The sequence below is a fragment of the Taeniopygia guttata genome, chromosome Z (assembly GCF_048771995.1).
Source record: "Taeniopygia guttata chromosome Z, bTaeGut7.mat, whole genome shotgun sequence".
NCBI lineage: Eukaryota > Metazoa > Chordata > Aves > Passeriformes > Estrildidae > Taeniopygia > Taeniopygia guttata.
The window spans coordinates 52,905,430-52,926,760 of record NC_133063.1 but is presented as its reverse complement, the minus strand read 5'-3'; positions in this window follow the sequence as shown (position 1 = coordinate 52,926,760).

Here is a 21,331-nt window from a genome sequence, read left to right as displayed (position 1 = left end):
TTGGACATATGAGTTACATCTAGTGTTTCATCTAGTGTTTCACTGTTAATGGGAGGTGGTGCTAAAGGTATCTTCCAGGCAGAAAATAGTAGCCTAAATAGATTCTGCATTAAGCAGGGTGAATATCACCCTGTATTGGTGCTATTTTTTTAAATAAGGCACAAGATCTCAAAACACACTTACATGGTGTTTGTCTTCCCATGAAGGTAAATCTCTGCACTTGCAATTTGAATTAAATACTGTTTTTATCCTCCCAGTTATCAGTTGAAGGAAGACCTAAGGCCATTTCATTAGGTTGTCACCTTCTATGATCTCCAAGGCATAATATGACATTTTGTTAGTACATACAGTGTGCTGTGTTAAGTAACATGTCCTTGCTCATTGCTGTTTTTGCCAGAAGAGTTCAAATGAGATAAATAAACTGCAACGCAGGAAGTGTTGGTCCCTCTTTTGGCAGCTGTTTTGAATGTGAACTTGTTCCCCCCCACCAGCAGAGGCCAGTTACCAGGCAGGCAGACCTTTGGATGAGAATGGACTATCATGACCTGTATTTCTGCCGCTTGGAGTTTGCTGTATGGAAGGATGAGTCTGTACAAAAATAGGTGAGACTAAAGCTAACCCCTATGAATAAATGGTCAAATTCTAAGCAGAGTTAGGATGTGCAGCCAAGAGCACTTGGTGGACAAGTTACTGCAGTAGAATAAAAGTGAATCTATGTGTTTGTAGTATCAAATACCTATTATATTTTTTAAAATTTTACTATTTAAAAGGCACCATGTAGAAAATGGAGAATAATAGATGAGGGAGACAAAGTCTGGAGTTCTTCCAAAGGAGGGGAATAAGGGAATTTGTATCCTTTGCTGTTAAGGGTCATCAGTCTTCTAAATGCATGAATACTTCCAAAAACCATAAAGAAAAAAAATGTAGACCAGTATTGATTAAAAATGCCAAACTGACAGTTGAAACACATACGGATTGGAAAGAAAATATATCCCCAGTGCAAGTAAAATAGCAGTAGCCTTTCCATATTGCAGAACAACTGTTGTTTACTGACTTTAATTCTGTTTCTGTGGATAAAGAGCTGGTTATCGTGGCTGACCTTTTAAAATACATTGACCTCTACATTGCTTATAGTTCCCTCTAAGACTGTCAGACAAAATAAGGTCATGCAGTTACCCTTTGAAACCTGAGAATTAGGATCATGATTTATAGTCATTGCATGCAATTGTTTTGTCAGAACTTAGGGGTTCAGGTGCAGCGGTTCTGCTCAGAGAGTTCACACAAATCTCTGCAACCGCTAACTTTTATCCTCAGGAATGAAGGAAAGAAGCGGTAAGAAAGAAATAAAAATCCCAGAAGATAAAACCACACATTGAGAAAAGCTGAGTGTGTGAATCAACATAAACAAATACTCAAGGACAACCATTAAACGGCTGACAAAAAGCAGGACACAGTCCCCATTAGGCTCAGCTCATCCTAATGGACAGTGAGGGTGCGCTGCTGCCTTCCCCTATATAACAGAAGGCTTTCCACATGTCTGAGGGTCTTACCTCTCCATGTGATTTCTGCTTCTAAAAAGATGAACAACAGTAGGCATAGGAAATGGGAGTTTTCTCACACTGGCAATTTCAGCATTCCTGGCTGCAAGGTCACTGAGCAAAGCTATTCTTCACCAAATCTGGGTTTAACTCTTTTAACCCATACATTGACATGAAAAAGTTCTTAATGGGCTTTTTGCATCCATGTATATATAGATACAACCTAGGACAATGCAATGCAAAAGCACAGATTGCTTTTAGAGAAGCAAATAAAAGCATTTCTGTGAGATTAGTTAACTTGAGAAAATGAGCTGTAGGATCAGTTTGTTCCATCAGACTAGACAGAAGGCTCTACACGTTTGTATGTTCTGAGATGTCATCATGAGGAAGTAAGATCCAATATTTAAAAGCTGTTCAGGTGATTTTCATTCTACCATGCCTCAGATTTTGACAGTGCAGATGTACGAATTAGTGAATACCGTTTCCTGTAACCCTTAAGAGTTACATACTTTTGGAGGCATTTTACATTGTTTCTGACTTTCTGGCATAGCTAGTAAGAAAATGTGCGAAGAAGAGAAGAGCAGGCTTTGAAAACAGGTAGTGAATGAATTTCTGGTTTTGCTTTGCTTGCATGCACAGCCTTTGCTCCCCCTTCAGATGTCACTGTCCTGATGCTAGAGTAGTTTTGCCTGCCTTCCATTTCCTTCGTGTCTCACAGGGAAGCAGAGGGAGAGAGCAGCTGTGTGGAATTTTGGCTGTTGGCCAGGGTCAAACCACTCCCACAGCCAGCTACCCAACAACACGAAAAACATAGACTTGGGCCATGTACCCCTAATACAGCTCTTTCAACATAAAAAATATAATTGAGGAAAATAAAAGCCTTTCACTTGTCTCTTCTGAAATATTTATTCTTATATGAAAAACTCCAAAGCGATATGGGTGAAGAACCATTCTTAGACTAGTAAAAACATTGGTGCCTTATGAAGGTATATAAATCGTTTCTAGATCAAGCAGGCTTTTTCTATCATTTTTTGATACATCAGTAAAAAATAAAATCAGCAGACATGATGGTACACTGAGAAAGAGTCAGTATAGGAGTAGTATCACCACACAAATGTATGGGAGTTATTTCAAGGAAACCATAAACTCATGGGCAGAATGAAATGGTGTATTCGACTTCCAAAATTTTTTTTACAAGGTCCCATACTAGCAGTGTCTGAAAATACATGGGGAAAAAGGAATAGACCTATTACATAACAACAGTTGACTTAACAAGAAACAGAAATATTTGAATAAAGTGCGGGGATCAACACCGAGATCCATGATGTTCAACATAATAATAAGAGCAAGAAGGGTGCTTAGTGAGCTGATAGACCACTGATAGTTATGAATCTGAAAATGTGTTCTCAGAGTTGTAGAAGAAAAACATTTTAAGCAAGGTTAGGTGGCAGATAAAACAATAGCTAGGTTACGTACGGATTGTTAGGTTGTAGTTTTCCCATGAGATGTCATTAAACTGAGAACAACTGGTGCAGCATATTATGAATATCAAAGCTTAGACAAGCTTAAAAAGTAATTATGTAAATTCACAAATGAAAAGTCTGCCAGTATTAAGTACTGATTAGAGCCTTTGTCTCAAGGACAGTCATCCAAGGATGGGTCAAATTGTGGTAGATATCCCTGAAGCACATCACTGTATGCCTGCCCTACTCTCATACCCTTTCTGGTGATATGCTAAGGGCATCAGAAACATGCTGAATTTTTGCTTGTTTCCTTACTTCAGGGTTAATGCTGCAATAATTACAGAAAATCTGCATAATACAGATTTTTTTTTTTCCCAAGACTGATTGTCACCACTTAGGACTAAAAGACTATTTAGATCAGGAAAAGCTAAGGTACAATTTGTCCATTTTTTAATTTTTCCCAGTGAAAAATACCATCTAGAAACCATTTATATACTTTAATAAAGCGCCAATGTTTTTACTAGTCTAAGAATGGTTTTTCACCCATATTGCTTTGTACTTTGGGGTTTTTAATATGAGAAGAAGTAATATTTCAGAAGTGACAACTGAAAGGGTATTGATTTTCTTTTCCTCAATTATATTTTTTATGTTGAAAGAGCTGTATTAGGGGTACATGGCCCAAGTCTATGTTTTTCGTGTTGTTGGGTAGCTGGCTGTGGGAGTGGTTTGACCCTGGCCAACAGCCAAAATCCCACACAGCTGCTCTCTCCCTCTGCTTCCCTGTGAGACACGGAGGAAATGGAAGGCAGGCAAAACTACTCTAGCATCAGGACAGCAGTGACATTCTGATAGGGGAAGCCCGCCTTTTGTAGGCAGATGTCCAAATTCGTCCTGGGAACCAGGGCCTTAGCATGTGTAACAGCTGCTTGAGAGGGCAAATATCCTGTCCTCTATCATATCTCGTATACTTTCTCTGAGTCTTTATCGGAGAGGAGGATACTCTCAGGTGGAAAATTCCTTTGGTCCCTTAGAGTTGTTCTGATTAGGTGGCATTGTAATGCCAGCCCACCCAGGGTTTACTCCCTGGGGAGTCAGAGCACAAAAGATAAACCCTTGACACTGTGCAAGTTTTGTTCTGCTGTGCCCAAAACACTGCTGTGTTATCAACATTGTTCTGCCTCTGAGCCACAGTTTTGAAATAAGCACTGTAGGGGCTACAGTGAAGGACATTGACTCATCCCATCCAGACCAGTACATTTTACAAGGCTGAGTCTCCTTTCCAACACTGACCTGGAAAAAAAGAAACTAGGCAAAAATCTCTCTTTTCCCCTATACAACTGTCATAAACTTATCAAGCTTCTTGCCCACTAGGTTAATTGACTGTAAATTTCTAGTAGGAGTCAAAAAGACAAAGGCCTAAGTAATGAGAACGACTATTTAAGCAATACAATTCCTCCCCTTTCATTGAAAACAGAATGCAAAATATATAATTCATTAAAGCATATGTCCTTCAATAGTTGGCAATAGGTAAGGCAAATATAATTCTTTGGCAATTTTACAGTTTTTCAAATAATCCTTATTTGCCACTGGTAATTTTCAAGATTTGGGGTGTTTCTGGAAGTAAGTACTTTTCATGGAAGTTGAAGCAACAATATAGTCAGATTCAAGGCTGTTATTTGCTTTTCATATCTCTTCCACAAATCTTAGCAGAAGATGAAATCTCATCTTCTACTTTGAGGTCAAGCTGGCAGATTGATCCTTGGTCCATCATATAGTGTAAAATTTCACAATTACCTCTCTATTAATCAAAAAAGAGCTAAATCTGCACAACAAAAGAGGTAAATAATTATCTTTGTATGTGTGAGAAAATAAAGCAAAATAAACTTCTCATAATTTTGTACTTCACAAATGGAAATTCAAGATTATAATTTGCTTTAGCAAAATTATTCATAAAAGCAAATTACCTCACATTGCACAGTGCTTTGAAGGCATATCTTGTAACTAGGTATATATTTATATCTTATCTAATTAAAGTTAGATCAGAGTAAAGGCACCTAAAGGCATTGGTGCAACATGTTTGGTCATTGCTGACTAGAACCTGGACATCAAAAAACTGATTCAGGCTTGAATCTGGTGGTGTAATTCTATTGACTCATTTGTGAATCCAATGGTTTCACTGACCAATGTAGCCTATCTTTAAATTATTTTACCCAGAAATAAAAATCTTGATGTTGTTCTTATGGAGAAATGGAAGAACTGTTTCTGCAATAGTAAAAAGGTCACAAAAATTCATTTCTCCTGCTTACCAGGAACCTGAGTAACAGATGACTCCCAACCTCTGAAAAGAAAATTCTTGCAGCAAAATACTAGAATGTACAGAAGGGTACATGTTAAACTCTGTGCCCCAAAATGAAGGGACCAAGGGAGGCAGCTGGGAAGTTACTTTAACAGTGGGAAGCCAGTCAGGAAACATTATATGACACTTGATGTGAATTTGTCAGGAAATTATTAATTTAAACTACTGGGCAATTAAACAAAAAGTACCAATGAAAGAATTCTACATCCAGTTTATCAAAATTTGTTAACTGAAGTAAAAATACTGCTTCCTTCTCAGTGCTGTAGCTCTAATGACAATGAAGAAATAGCTGATAGCACATCCTGTCATTCAATTTCTTACTGAAACCATCCAGTATCACTTAGTTATAAAGAGTTACTCATTACCATCACTGAATGGAAGGGGTCACAGAAACACGATTAGAAGCCAAAAATGCAGCCTAGGATGAGACATAGTGCAGTGTTTTTACTGAACAACTGCAGACAGAGATTGTTGCTGAAAAGAATACAGCAGAAAAGATTCCTGTAAGCAGATGATATTAATATAGCATTTGAAAAAATCCTGTAAGTGAAAGTGAGTTTTCCATAAAGTGGTTTGGTAAATAACTGGAGATCCCCAAAAGGAAAAATCTATAAGGTATACCTGGATAAAATTATGGGCCATGGCAAAGCACCAACATATTCAGTCAGAACACAACCATGGTCTCTTATTTAGTTATCAATATGCTAACGCTGATTGCTTTCTTTTAGGGAATATTTTTACCTATTACCTGCCCAACCACACAAATTAGGAAAAAGTAAGGTTCTAGTGTATTTAATTTCCCCCCTTGATTGAATCAAGTAAATTTTAAGCCATTTGGCTGAGTTATTAAGTTTCAGATCATGTTTAAAAGAATAGTATTTTTCCATTACAGTAGTTCATAAACTCTCAATTGGTATAAAGGTACAGAACTGACACAACTGAATCAACCAACCCAAACCATGTCCTGCTCTATTCCCCCTGCTCTGAACACCAATTTTATTCATCTGTGGCCACAATAATAGGCAGCATTTCAATCAAGGGTAGACTTTCTAAAGTCTTCTAGCAAATTCAGTACATAGAAAGAATAACACAAGATTTTTATTAACTAGCTATTCCTGGAATGCTTCAGACACTCAGCAGCCTTACTTGTCCTTCCACTTTCAGACTGTGAAAATGCTGGTGTTTGGCAGCTGCATCACAATCTGTAGAACCTCACATTGCTTGAGAAGTTCAGTGTGTGTCATATGGACTTCTCTGCCTGCGACATAGCATTAGGACAAGGTAATGATGATACCATTACCACATCCCTTACTAATGAATATTCATTAGGTTTAAATGAATATTCATAAGGTATTTTTAAAATTGCGCTAATTTATTTAGTCCAGTGCAATTCGAAAACTTCACTGGCCAAATACCAACCGTAGAGTTCTATGATCGCCAGCATTGTGCGGTTGAACGGTATCGGTAGAAAGCAATTAGCTATCAATATTTTAGAAGAAAACAGAGACTGCAGGAGAAACAATAATTGGTCTCTCTCCACGCCTGCACCACCCGAGTCAGAGGAGTGTTTGGGGAGTTTTGCAAATCTTCCCTTTGGCCGGGAGGTGTCACTTTGTCACCGTTGTTTGCAGGTTTAGGACGAACTAGCGTCAGTGCGCAGAGCCCTGCAGTGCCAGAACCCCGCGACTCCAGAGCGGCGGCCGCACAGGGGTGTCCTGAGCACAGGGATAACCTGAGCACAGGGATACCCTGAGTATAGGGATGTCCTGAGCACAGGGATGCCCTGAGCATAGAACACCCTGAGCACAGGGATGTTCTGAGAATTGGGGTGCCCTGAGCACAGAGATGTCCTACATATAGAAATACTCTGAGCACAGGGATGCCCTGAGCACTGTGGCTGCAGCCACCAACCTGAGGCACTCAGCTGGGCCTCTTGACAGCAAAGACAAAATGGCACTCCTACTGAAGTGTGCCCTCATTTTCATTCCTGATACTTTTAAGGAATGTTACTGTTTTCTATCTTAGAATTAGGTAATATCCCTGAATTTCTGCACCCATTTTAGTAGTTTTCTTTCTGCCAGCATTTGGCAACATGTAAATCACAGGAGATAGGACTGCCTTCTGTTCAAACAATTAAGTTACTTAAGCTTCTGAACTATTTTGTTTTGTTTTAAACTACAAGAGGCAATGCTGCTTCTGACAACTAACAGATGATAGGGAAGCGTGAGACCAAAGGCAGCAATGTTACTGAGAAGTGAGTGGGAGGGTAGGGAAGAACAGAAGTGGATTCTCAGACCTGATATTTTTTTCCTAATGTGGGGCACTTTAGTTAGTTTCCCAGCTTAAACGTTTATTTATCCTAGTCCATCTGGATTTCATGAAGATGCAGAGAGTGATGTGTCCAGTAGCAACTCAGAGTTAATAGAGCCATAGAGCTGCCCTCTGTCTATAAAGAAACCTGGGCTAAAGGACTCCCCTTAGTTCAGCATCACAGTAAAATGGTGGAAGACAGCGCCAGGATGAATCTGGGCCACCTCTTGTTCATTGGCTTTTTTCAACAAGGAAGGACAAGGATGTAATGCTTGAAACATTGATTTATATCAGTTGTAAAAAGTACTCTTTTTCCCTGGCAAGGCTCTACTTGTTTCCACAACTGTTTTCCAGCATCACAGATTTTATTCAAAAGAAACATTCTGTGAGTAGCAGATCTATGCAAACATCCTTACAAATGTTCTGTGGAGTAGCAGTTTTTAGATAATCACCTTTTGCACAGCTTTCACACACTCTGCCTGTTAGATCCTATTAGAATCACTGTGAATAACACTGCTGTGTTATTTCAACATTATAACTCACTGTTGTCAACCATGTTACTTCATAATGTGCTGTGCCAGTACAAAAGACATGACCTTCTAGAATGGCAGTAATGAAGCATTAGGCAAGCACAATAATTCTATAAAAGCAGAAATATGTAACGTATATAATATATGCAGAAAATCACTGCTTGGTATGTTTTCACTTATGATGCATCACAACAAAACAGCTCCCTATATTTCATTTTAGCAACAACAATAAAGTTCTTTTAGTATGTTTCATCCCTTTAACTGAGACAGAAAGAGTGGCAGATTCTTTCTCTAACTCATAGCTATATTAATAAGATATCAGGAACCTCTTGTAATTAACTATTTATCTTAAATAATGCTTTATGGAAATCTTAAAAAGTATGTAAAAAAAAAAAGAAAAGCATTGCTCTTACACATCATACTAAACACCAGCTTCTCATTACTTTTCTGGAGACAATGAGGTAATCTATTTTATAAGGTACAATAGGTCAAATTAACAAATCCCATCAGCATACTCAAAATGTATTCAGAGCCCAGAGCACCCCACTAGGGAGGCTGTAAACTGAGAAAGCCAGAAGTTCCTGATGACCTCTCAGGAAGTTCTTCCTTTCTGGGAAACACAGCAGCTCCAAGGGGCTGCCAAAATGTGCCTGTTTTGCAGCTGTATGAGCTCACTGGAAAATGGGCTGTTACTGTGTGTTCAGTGCCTGGCTTAATTTGCTGACAACTGGGCAACATCGTTATACCAATGTATATCATGTGAACTATATACATTTTCTAGTTTGTTGGCTAAGAATGTGGTATTTGAAATATCATTATGTCAATCTATATTGTGTGAACAGAACATATTGTCTAGTAATAATTATTTGAAATAATACTTAATTATTTTAGCTTTATTTGGGCTTTATTTTAGACTTCAACATCTCTAGTTCCAAAATATTTATGGATTTTTTTCTAAAGTTTTCTTTATGTGCTTTCTTCTCAGTCCATTGAGGGGTACACAATTCCCTTCTTATCTGAAGACCTTTAACACCATAGACATTGGAAATGAAGACATAACATGTCTGTTTTTTTGAATACAGCTTTTTATTTGGTTTGGGATAAGTATCCTGGATAAAGGTCAAAATATACTCTTTTCTAGCAAAGAATTGAAAGTCTCTGACAGTGTCTTTTCTCTCCTCCGTCATATTAAAAACTCTCTTTTAGCAATCTCAGTAGAACAAAAAAAAAAAAAAAAGAAAGAAAAAAGTGTTAGTTTTAATGATTTAAATAATTTAGATGTTTATCACTTTAGATACAGAAAATATAAATATTTATTTGTAGCTAATATTGATGAACCATGGAAAATTAAGAAAGCAAGCTGAAATGCATATGAAATACATATTTTTAATAAAGAAATGCATATTATGAAGTGCATATTGTAGGACCATACTCTGTTCTGAGATATGAAATATATTAATATTTTGTTTTCATTAATTTCACTAAAACCCAGGTTTGCTCTGCCAGGTCTTATCTTGCTAAATATGTTGCTCATAGAATAAGCTCTCCGACCTCCTGTTGGTCTCCCAAATATAATCAGATATTTCTGCCTTTTATCATATGTCTACATGGGGATTTTGTTTTTCACTGGTGATTAGGCCAGGCGGAGGTTAATGAGGAACAGTGTGCACAGAATATGACCTTGCAAAGCTGTTTTATCCCCCAGCAGCTCACAGAAAACAGTCCTTTCTAGTTTGCAGTGAATCATTAATTTCAGCTGACAGACCTGAAGGCAGCATAGATATTAGAGTGCAGCCTGCAAGCCACCTCTCTCTGCTGACCTAACCAATGAAATCACTCTAATTTCTACTGTCTTCTCCAATTTACCAGCAATTCAGAAAATCTCCTTCTCATCCTCAGAGACTGCTTTTCAAAATGACCCTAATCTTACAGCAGTATCAAATATTGCAGCAGTATGTTTGCAACTGACTCACAGATGTCCTGCCTAATATACAAGAGGAGTAATTAATATTTTATATGATTCATTAGCAATTAAAGAGGGAAATATCACACTGGTAATCATTTATTGAAGAGAAGCTTAAGTTATACACAGACTTGAGGTTTTGGAGTTTTTTTTTGATTTTGGTTTTTGGGTATTTTTTGGTACTGTTGTTTCTCTATTAAGAAACAGAAATTGAGCAATGAATAAAGGACTTTCACCACCATTCTGTCATTTGCACCACTCTCACTTTTAAGTCCTGATGTCTTGTATTCTCTTCCTTAGTGTCCCACCAGGTATCATATTATATATACAAATGCTTTAATAAAATTTCAGCATTAATATGTATGAGACTCACTTCAGGTAGCACTGACAGCTGCAAGGAGTAGGTTACATTGATTACACCACAAGATTGATAACTCCCTCAATTTAAATGAATCTGAAAAGGATGATCTGTGATAGGAAGTTGAAATATCAAGGACGTTATTTTATGACTGAAGAATCAAAGAAGTATGATCAGCTGAGAGAGATCTGCTTCATTAAAAAGAGTTCAGATAGAATACTTCTAAATGTCCAGATCAAGTTGTCTGTGTTTTTGCTGTTTGTACTTCCATTTCACCATTATCTTTTCCAGTCTATGAAAAATGGAGTTTTGTCTTCATGGGAAACATTGTATTATTTCGGTGTAGATAGGGCAGTAAGAACTGATCTTATTACAGGTCAGGAAGAACAATTTGACTGTGGATAGAGTCAGTTCCCAAAGGCAACTTTTTTCCTTATTTGCTTCTGCCCAAATTAAACAGATTAACTTAGTTTAAATGGATGTCTGAGTGCATCTCATTGACAGCTCTTGCAGTTATGCATTTCGAATAGGATAGCAGCAAGTTTCCAGGAATCACTGTCTTCAGTATTTCCTAGTAGAAATCTTAATGTGCCTTGTGGAAGTACAGGTGGCTCCTAACACACCACGATGAATTTTTCTGTAAGTTTCTTTGAGGCATGTAAGAAAAAAGATGTTGCAACATCCAGTGCTGTGAGTGCTAAACTCTCCTGCAGGTCTAAGCTGCCTGCACATCTGTGAAGGCACCAGAAGTTGTGACATCAGGAAGTGCTGTTGTGGAGGAATGCTGGAACATGATGTGTTACTTTGAGGAGATGCCATGTCCTGGTCATTTGTTTATGATGTCTCTGTCCCTGCTGGGGCTGGGTAGAAAGCTTGTGCAAGTAAAGGAGAAGGGAAAGAGAAGCTCTGGCTTCAATGATGATATATAGAGCTGTCTGCTTCTCTGTGCAGGAAGATGAAAATAAAGATGATAGAAACAAGTCAAATGAGTCTGTCTATACTCTAGTTCTACAATGAGTAATGATGTTCTTAACCTTTACCTTGATAGAAAATATTTATTATATGCTTTTAATGCTAGTCTATAATGCACACTTTTTTTCCTAGGGAGCTCAGTACATAAAGTTATCAGTCATTATATTCTCAGAGTAAATTCGTTTTTGAAGTGCCTGAAAATTTGCAGTTCAACCTTCCTTCAGGGTTCAAGGACTAAGGCTGCAATAATCATAACATAGGGAGCCATACAGGTAATTTTGTCCTCAGAAGGGATAACTCAACCAGTTTGCAAATAAGAAAAATATAGAAGGGAGCCTGAGACTCTGGGCTACTGCGATTAGGCAAGGGATGATTCTCTGGCTCTGAAGACCTAGCTGCTACAACTGGGATGGTCACACCTCCCTGTTTCTAATGTGACACTTCCTGATCCCCCAGGTGTCTTGTGAGATCTCAGGAAGATTATTCAGAGAGTTCATATAGCAATAATCTTTTTTTTTTTTTTTTCAGTTAGTTTTCTACAGTGTCTGAACTGATTCACAAGGGCACATGTCTCTAAGGTGGGGTACAAGCACACTAAAGTCCTGGTTTTCAGATTTTGGGGGAAAATATTTTTTGTGTTGTCAATAAAAGATATTTTAGAAAACCACCTCAAAATTTATCTTAATCTCATCCTTTTTGATCTCTATTTTTGTGCATGCATTACAGTGTGCATAATAGTACAATAGTAAATATGTAAATTTATTAATATATATAGAGAGTGTGCTGAAGATCTTTTTAATGATGGGGTGTGTGAACAAAAATTTTGAAGACTGCTGCATTAGAGAATCAGCTGACGAAAAATCTGAGTAATGAAGGTCCAACACATGCAGAGGGGTTGGCACCCTTCTTAACAGTAGCTGGTAAAATTAGTCCTCAATTGTGATAATCAACCACCATTCCGTCTTCTCATTAGTGAGAATAGCAGAACTAATAAAGAAAACAAACAAACAAACAAACAAAGGTCATATCTATGGCCTTGACTTTTAAAATTACAGACTTCTCAGTGTCGATAACCTCTAACAGAATAGCTTGACAGATGTGTGTGAAAAACAGCCTCTTAAATTTTCTAACATAAATGCCTAGAGCAGGTGAATTAAAGATTTTAATAGTATTTATACAAACAGGTTCTCAAATGAACTTTTATTTCTAAAATAATGATGTTTGCTTCATTTCAAGCTTGCAGGCATCAGTTCACATGTACCTATGTCTCTCCTCTCTGGCCTGGATCTACTACTCTTAAGAGTGCCTATAGTTACAGAATTAGATTATCTAGATTATCCTATTTTAAATGGACAATGAAACAATGCTTACAGACGTTATCCCCTTGAGTTATGTTTAATAATTGGAGGGAAGGAATCACCATACAAACTGCAGAAGGCATAATAACATAAAAATCTACTTGATGGCTTCACAGCATTTTATGAATGTAATTTTCTACCTGAAAAGCTGGAGTTGTAAATGTTAGGCAAATAATTCTGTAGAAAGCTAAAGCTGAAGAAATGACAAATGCCTAAAAAAATATCTAGCAAATCCTAAGAAGTAGCACAATTAGGTGGGTAGAAAGATAAGGAATTTTTCTGTATATGGAGAAACAGCATCTGTATTTGGATTTGTACATATTCTAGTTCTTGCTATATTTACAGATAGGTTAAAATGTTACCAATACCTTCAAAATCTTGGAAGAAATAATACTAATGGCAAGCTGTATTCACCAGAAGAGTCATTCTACTGTGGAAAATTCTATAAGAAAAAACAATGTTTGCTGCAGGAATTCCAAAAGGGCAGTTTTTTTCAAAGACATTACTGTCAGCATCTATGCTTCACAGTCAAGTGACCTGGGACAGAGAGGAGCACGTGTTGCTAAAGGGATTTTTCAGTTAAGAGACCTCAAATTAACTGTGCTGGCAGCTCCTGCATCAGCTGTTAGGGGTCAACAGTCCAAAAAATTCTGCGGCCTTTAGAAGGCAATCATCATCCAAGATGTCCCTGATAAAAGACTATGATGCTAATCTCAGTTTTTATGTTTTCTTCATTTTTGAAATATCTTACAGAAAGTAAAGACAGAGAAACTAAAATGACAAAGCCAACCCACAAGAGTGCAGATCCCAAGAGCTGCATAGATTGGTGGTCCATCTAATACATTATACACGCTCTAATACCTGGCTGTAGTGGATGCCTAAGTAGGAAAATTAGGACAGAATGAGCCTACTGTAGATTTTTCAATTGCCCTTGTAACCTTCAAAAGCATGCAAGTCTAGGGCTTACTGACTGAATGCAATGCCTCTGTACTAATAACTTGCAGATCATTTTCTTCCCATCACTTTGATCATAAACTTACTGAATCCACGCAAATTTTCTCTCCATAGCAGCTCATGGCAGCAAAGTCCCATAGTTTAACTGAGCATCATGCAAAATATCTCCACCTTTCCACAACAGCTTAATCCAACGCTTTCTAGCATGTACATTGGAAAATATGTACTAATTTCCACAAAATTCACCTTCTCTCCTGATTTAACAAACCCTCCATTGGCCAGAAAATTTCAGGCTACTTAGCTGTTTCGTGGTACACTTATTCGGGATTTCTACCAGTAAGAAAGTATTTTCTGGAGAGGTATTTACACTTCAGCCCACAAGTGGCTGGTAGTAGGATTTGCTGGCAACCTATATATGAAAGTTGACTTATGAGTGGCACAGAGAAGGCAAACACAGAACAACTGTTTGTAGTTTCTTCCAGGGTCACTTCAGGCAATTCCAGTTGAGCTTTCAAATTTCTTGATTCAGGACATTGCAGATGTTAAAAGCCTATGCAGGATTTGTAAGAGGTGAACAAATATTTGTCCGAGAAAAATACATGAAGATGGTATATCTGAAACAGATGGACCTTTAGTTATGAACACTGGGAGTACACCCTGGCGAATTGCTACACAGTCTTCATTCCTTTATCCTTCACTCTCCTCTGTATTTGCCAGGATTTATTGCTTTGTCAAAAGGTGAAGAAGATGGTGAGACAGAAATATAAACTTGTATGTTCTGTGGTTATTTGTCGGTCTTATTTTCTCAGTTACTTCTTTCAAGAAAGAAAAACCTTTTGATAACCTGTGTTTCAGAGTTATTGGCTCTTTGGGCCCTCAAATAATTTTGAACAACTCATATGAGTTTAGTAAATAGTAACTAATTTTTATTGATTTTCTCTTGCTTTCCTTAACTAAAGTATGTTGAACCAAGACTAGCATGGAGCAAAAGCACTGATTAACTTATCAAGGGCCATAAAGGTCAGGTCCTAATGCATCATAATTTTCTTTCTTGTTTTTGAGAATGGTAGTCAAAACAATCAATGAAGTTGAAATAATAATGCAAATAAGTTGAAAATTATGTTCTATCTACAGTCTACATTGTGTCTTATAAATTTTATCTCAGTAAGAGGAGATCTTTCCTCCCAAGAAAGGCTTATGTCAGAGCTTTCTTTTCATATATTGCTACTGAATCATTGGGTGATCAGATAGTTCTTACAGATTGAACGGTAGTGGGAAGCTATATAATAAGGATTGTAAACATAACCCTTAAGTCTTCTTTTCAATTTCTTTTTTTTTTCCAATTTTAATTCCTTTCAGCATGAAGGTTAGATTTACACCTTTGAGGGGCAGAAAGTATTTTAATGGTATTTGCAAAAACAACAAAGAAAGGGTAAATCTTAATTTTATCTTTCTTTACAGTTCTGCTACTAGGACAGCAAATTGCATAGACATTTGTATTTTTTCTGTCTTTCTTTTAGAATTACTGTGTGACTCAAGCTCAAAAGCAGAAGCAAACTACTTCAAATGAAAGACCTGTTTAAAGGATGATGATTTATAGAAACTGAGTCATATTTTTTGTATTGTTTTTGAGGAACAGATAGCGTGTACTACAAACATATCTAGTAGTTCTGCAGAACTAAGTATTTTAATAAGACTCTCCCATCATGTTCTCTTTTATTGGGAAGTATAAGATGATGAGGTAAGAAATCTGAGAGGAAGATTACTGATGATTAAATGACCTTGCAAAGACACGTATAGTCTTACCATAAAAAAAAATGCAAAGAGAAGCCACTTCAGAAAGAATTTTGGCTAAAAGACAAATAAATTGCATCATATCAAATTAAGAATTCTTCTCCCATAGTTTCTCAGGGGTCAGGAGTAGGTAAATAATCTATGTGTGACCACTTCCATTATTTATTTATTAAAAAGAAAATAACATACAATGCAATTTATATTGAAAGGGTCTGTGTGATAGGAGAAAATATAATTACAATATAAAAAAAATTCAATTTATTCCATTAATACACTGAAATAAAATGACCATGATTTACACTGAACAGATTAATAATGGTAAAAAATAAACAGGCTGAAGCTTCTGTTAAAAGCAGCAATACTGAAATTGACTGTAAAAGCTGAAGGCTTTCTCTGGACAGACAGTATAACTAGAAATACTTCTGAAATACAGAAAAACTGTGTGAACTTTAGAAATGCAGTAACATAAATGCTATAATATTAAGTGTGGCGGTGAACACACAGGGACTTAAATATATAAGAAAGAGGAGTAAAGATGTCAGATTAGCTGACAAAAAAGCTATAGAAAAGCCAGAGATCAACCCTAAATAATTCAGGTTAGGTTCACTCAAGAGAAATAAAGAAGTATGACCTTAAAAAAAATATGGTTTTACATAGTTTCATGAGTATTATGAAATATTCACCTTAAATATTAACAAAGCTTTGGTCTCCAATTCACATAGTTTCTAGATAATACTCCTCTTTATCTCACATATTTTCCAAGGATACAGATATTTAGCTCACAGTCATATTTTCTAAGGATACAGACATTTTTAAATAATTTTGAAGGAAAAGAAGAAATCTTACAAACTATGCTAAAAGTGTTAACATTTTGCAACAAGCAATTGATACTGGAGACAAACTCTGTAAGAGAAGTATTTGTTGCAGAAATAATTGTGTCAAACAAGGAAATTATCAAGTTAATATATGTATTTAATAAGTGTATGATTTGTTTTCTAAGTATATTTATCTGTTTCATCCCTAACTCCCTTTTCATAACTGAATAAACTATTTGTTTACAACAAAGGACAATATAAATTTAATATGTAAAAATATAATTAATTAATTAATATATATATTAATTGATCTACATTTTTCTATATCACTGGAATAAGATTTTAGTAATCTACTCAGCTAACATTCTGGGAACAAGTTTGTCCTCTAAACCATTTCACAAAAATATCAATAGATTATGTAATTTTGACATCAAGATTCCCTAACATATCAAAGCAATTGCCAAAGCACAGAGAATAATTTTTAAATTTTGCATGTACAGGTTATGAAAACATCACATGTGAGTGCACACACAAATACAGGCACATAAAAATCACCAGCAAATCTCTAATTCAGGCAGAAAAACTACGCTGGTTTACTCATGAAAATGTAGAAAGACACATGCCAAATATAAAAATGCATTGCCTCTATACAGAGGGCAAAAACCTCAATCATGCACTGCATACTGGGTGTTTTCCAAGCTTCCTGATGGAAAGATACCAAGGACAAATGGCTTGGTATGTTCAGCTGTCTGCTAACTAATAATATACATGATCGATTCCCTAATAGCAACATCAGCTTTTTTCCCCTAAGAAGAGTGCTTGTGTATCAATTTCTTCTGCAAAACTACTGTGCTTCTGCTACTTGTTACATTTTAGAAAAATTATTACATCTTTCCTGCCTTGACTGAATAGTCATTTCTTTTCTAACTGAAAGGACTTTGTTTTCTTTCCCTACACTCCTATATGATAGAGACCTAATGGCTAGGAAATTACTTTTCAGGAGAGTACCTGGGAATCCTGGTGGGTACAAAGCTGAACAGAAGCCATACATATTCAAGCAATTTTTAAAAGTTTGCATGAGACCAAGCAAACGCACTTCAGCTTACTGAATTGTAATACAACACACATCAGGAAGATGAAAGAGAAAGAGTCTTGAGGTACTAAAGGGCAGCTGCCGTTAAAATCAAACTTTAATGAGCTCTCCAAAGAGTACAGAATCCCACCAGGAGTCTTACTTGCTTCAGTCACACAGTAGTACTTCCTTACTTAGTGACCACTGCATCTCATAGGAAATGTGTGAAGTGTCATGTCCAGAGAATTAAGTCAATGGATATGCAGATTAAGGAACAGCACCCTTCTAGCTTTTAGAGAATATCTTATTTTCTATGTTTCTGTGGGGTTTTGTTAGTTAGTTAGTTATTTTGTTCTTATGTGGGTTTTTTTTTTGTGTTACAGTTCTTCAAGGGATGGAAACCATGCTTCCTTCATTGCTGTTTTCATGTTTCACCTTGTCTCTTCTCTGGGAATAACCCCTAATTTTGTTTTGTTAGTTACTGAAAGAAAGCTAGGTAAGATTCTAATTTGATTTGTCCAAAACCATTAGCCGTATGCAAATTATTTACTAAAAGTTTGCCTCTTTCAAATTAAAACAGAAAATAGAATTTTCCTGAGAAAAATCAGGTTTTGTATTTGGTCAGTGCCCAAAACCTGATCTTATCTACTTCTAGTCCTTGTGGTGATACCTTATATCCTAAAAAATGTGAAAGTCTTTGGACACCTATGATAAAAGCATAAAATCTGATTTCTTGGGAAGAAAAAGAAAGATATTTTGGTAAGGGATATTGCTGCTGCCTCCTAATCAAATGAATACTTGTATGGACACCTGGGGGCAGTAAGTCTTCACTGGCCGTCTTTCAAACTTATGCTTCTTATTTTCTCAAAGCAAAAAAAATGAAAATAAAAACCTCAAAAAAACCTGAGTAGGTTTCCAATAGTCATTTTGCAAACAGGATAAAGAATTTGCAGCAATCCCAGACACAACTACATGTTGGAAGGAGAGGTGATTGAGAGCTACCCTGCAGAGAAAGATTTGGCAGTGATGATTGATGAAAAACTCAACATGAGTTTGCAAGCTGCGCTTGCAGCCCTGAAAGCCTGGGCTACATCAAAAGGAGGGCTAGCAGGTGAAAGGAGGTGATCCTTAACTCAAACCCACTACTCTTTGTGCTATTTAAACAGGCCCTGATAAGTTATGCGTTATCTTCCTTATCAGCAAACTTTAAGTATTGAAAGGCCACAGTGAGGTTTCCCTGGAGCCTTCTCCTTTCCAGGCTGAAAACCCCAACTTTCTCAGCCTTTCCTCAGAGGAGAGGTGTTCCTGCCCTCTGATGAACTTTGGCCTCCTCTGGACCCCTCTAAAGCTCCATATCCTTCTTACACTGGAGGGGCACGAGCTGGATGCATTAATCCAGGTGATGTCTCATGGGAGGAGTGGAGAGAGGTAGAATTACCTTCCTCAACCTTCTGGCCATGTGCTTCTGATGCAGTCCAGAACAGACAATGACAAATGAAAACTAGAAAAAAAAATAAAAAAAGAGGAAAGACTAAAGCCATTTCATCACTGGAGATAGCTGAAACACATCTGAACAAGGCTCTCAGTAAGATACATAGTAAGATGAGGAAGTACATCTTCCTGTAATAAGCCAGGGCTGGATTAAATGGCTATGAATGATGCCTCATCATTCATATAATCCCCACATCATTATAATGTTACATGATATCATAGCACAGACACACATAAAAAAAAAAGTTAAGATCTGAAGATTATTCAGACCTTTATTAAAAGACATTGTTGAGAAGATTGCCAGGTCTTGAAATAACTCCTCAAACATTTCAACAATATAAGCTCATTCTGTGTAAAGCACTGACCACAGTCAGTCTGCATAACATTTCTGCGAATGGTGCCACAACACTGGAGAGAGTGAGTGCCAGCAATAAGGCAGCAATGTGCTCTTGCCTCAAAACAAGGCTAGCAGTATCCTGGAACTGATTAGGATGAATGTTGCCAGCAGACTGAAGGAGATGATGTTTCCCCTTTCCTTGGTATTGGTGAGAGCACCATGTCCAGTTTTGGGAAATTCAGTACAAGACAGAAATGTACATTTTGGAGATGGAGTCTGAAGGATGGCCACTAAGATGGTAAAAGGAATGGAAAATCTCTCATAACAGAAAAGGCTGAGAGAGCTCAGGCTGCGCAACCTAGAAGTTTTGGGAGAATTTCATGGAACTGAAGTGCAAAGCGTGCAAAGACAACAGATCCAGACTCTTTCCCCTGCTATGTGCTAAGATGTAGTGGACGAAAACTGAAATACAGAAGGTTTCTTCTGAACAGAAGAAAATATGCTTTTCTCTGTGAGCACGAAGGAGCATGGAAACAGGCTGCTCAGGAAGGTTGTGTTCACAAATTCATCCCTGAAAGTCCTTAAAAGCTGTCCAAACAAGCTGTCTCCGAAGACTCTGAGATGAACTTCTGTAACGCCAAGATACTGTTGCGAGCATTCCTAAACCACCAAGATCTATGAAATTAGTGCCAAGAGAGATGCCCCAGCCCCTCTGTTATGTGCATAATACACCATATCTCTGCAGGATAGCCAGCAGGAACTAAGAATCAAGGCCTTGGGGAAGACAAGTGAGAACAAGATGACGTCACAAATCCATCAAATAAGTGAGAAGCACAAATTTCTCAAACAAGGAAATAGCAACACCAAATGGCTGAGAAGGCCAAAGAAGAACTGCTTGAACTTTTGTGCTAACCTTTAGTCCTTAGCTTAGTAAAATAGTAAAATACATGCCTGTAGGCTGCACTGGCCTCTTACTCACTGTCGGTGTCTTACTGTTTGAAGTGTACGAAAGTGAGTAGCTGGCAGGCTGAGTGTGTGCTGGCCCTGTGGATTCCCTACAGGTTGATAAGCAACTGGAAAATTTCCCTTGTAAGGAAAGGCTGAGTTTTTGCATCTGCTCAGTCTCCAGAAGAGACTGAGGCTGAGAGTGAACCTCATCAATGTCTATATGTATCTGAAAAGATTGTGTCAAAAGGATGGAGCCAGGCTCTGCTTGGTGGTGCCAAGCTATGGGACAAGTTGCAACAGGCAGAGGTGGAACATAGGAAGTCCCACTAGAAAACAACAAAGAAATTTTACTGTGTGGATGAACACACACTTGAACAGGTTGCCCAGAGCAGTAATAGAGTATTCCTCATTGGACCTATTCAAAAGCCGCCTGGATCAATCCTGAATTAAATGCTCTAGGGGATCCTGCTTGAGCAGGGAGACAAGACTTAATGACTTCCAAGCTTATCTTGTCCATTCTGTGTAGCAAACTTCAGAGCCCAGAAATTGGACTGTATTGAAATGAAGACTGCCATGCAAGCATAACAGCTTTGTGCCCTGGGCTGGAGCTGTGAAGGAAACACAGGTGCAGCACCTGTAATCTTGTGTTCAAGGGGAAGCCCAAAAAACCAGTTTTGAAGGTGTATTCAGAGGAAGCAGCTGTAGTAAGCATGTGTCGTCACCAGAACTTGCATGCAGCTGCAGAGGTACTGAGTTGCCCTAAGCATAAATATTCTTAGTAGTTTCAGAAAAATCAATCCACAAACTATCCAAACATGTCTCCCTCACAAACCATCATCATGAGATATAAACTGTCCACTCCATTTCATCTCAACTGTTTTGTGATTCTGTGATTCCATATTTGAGGAAACACAGACCTCCTCTGACCTTATTCAGAGACATCTCTCAGAGCCAGTCATGCTCTCTCTCTCCTTGACCACAGTTGCTCCATCTTTAATATATTCCTTGCAGTTTAGTTAGGGCTGTGACTACTTGAAGTACTGTTAGAGATCAAAAATCAGTTCATACCTGA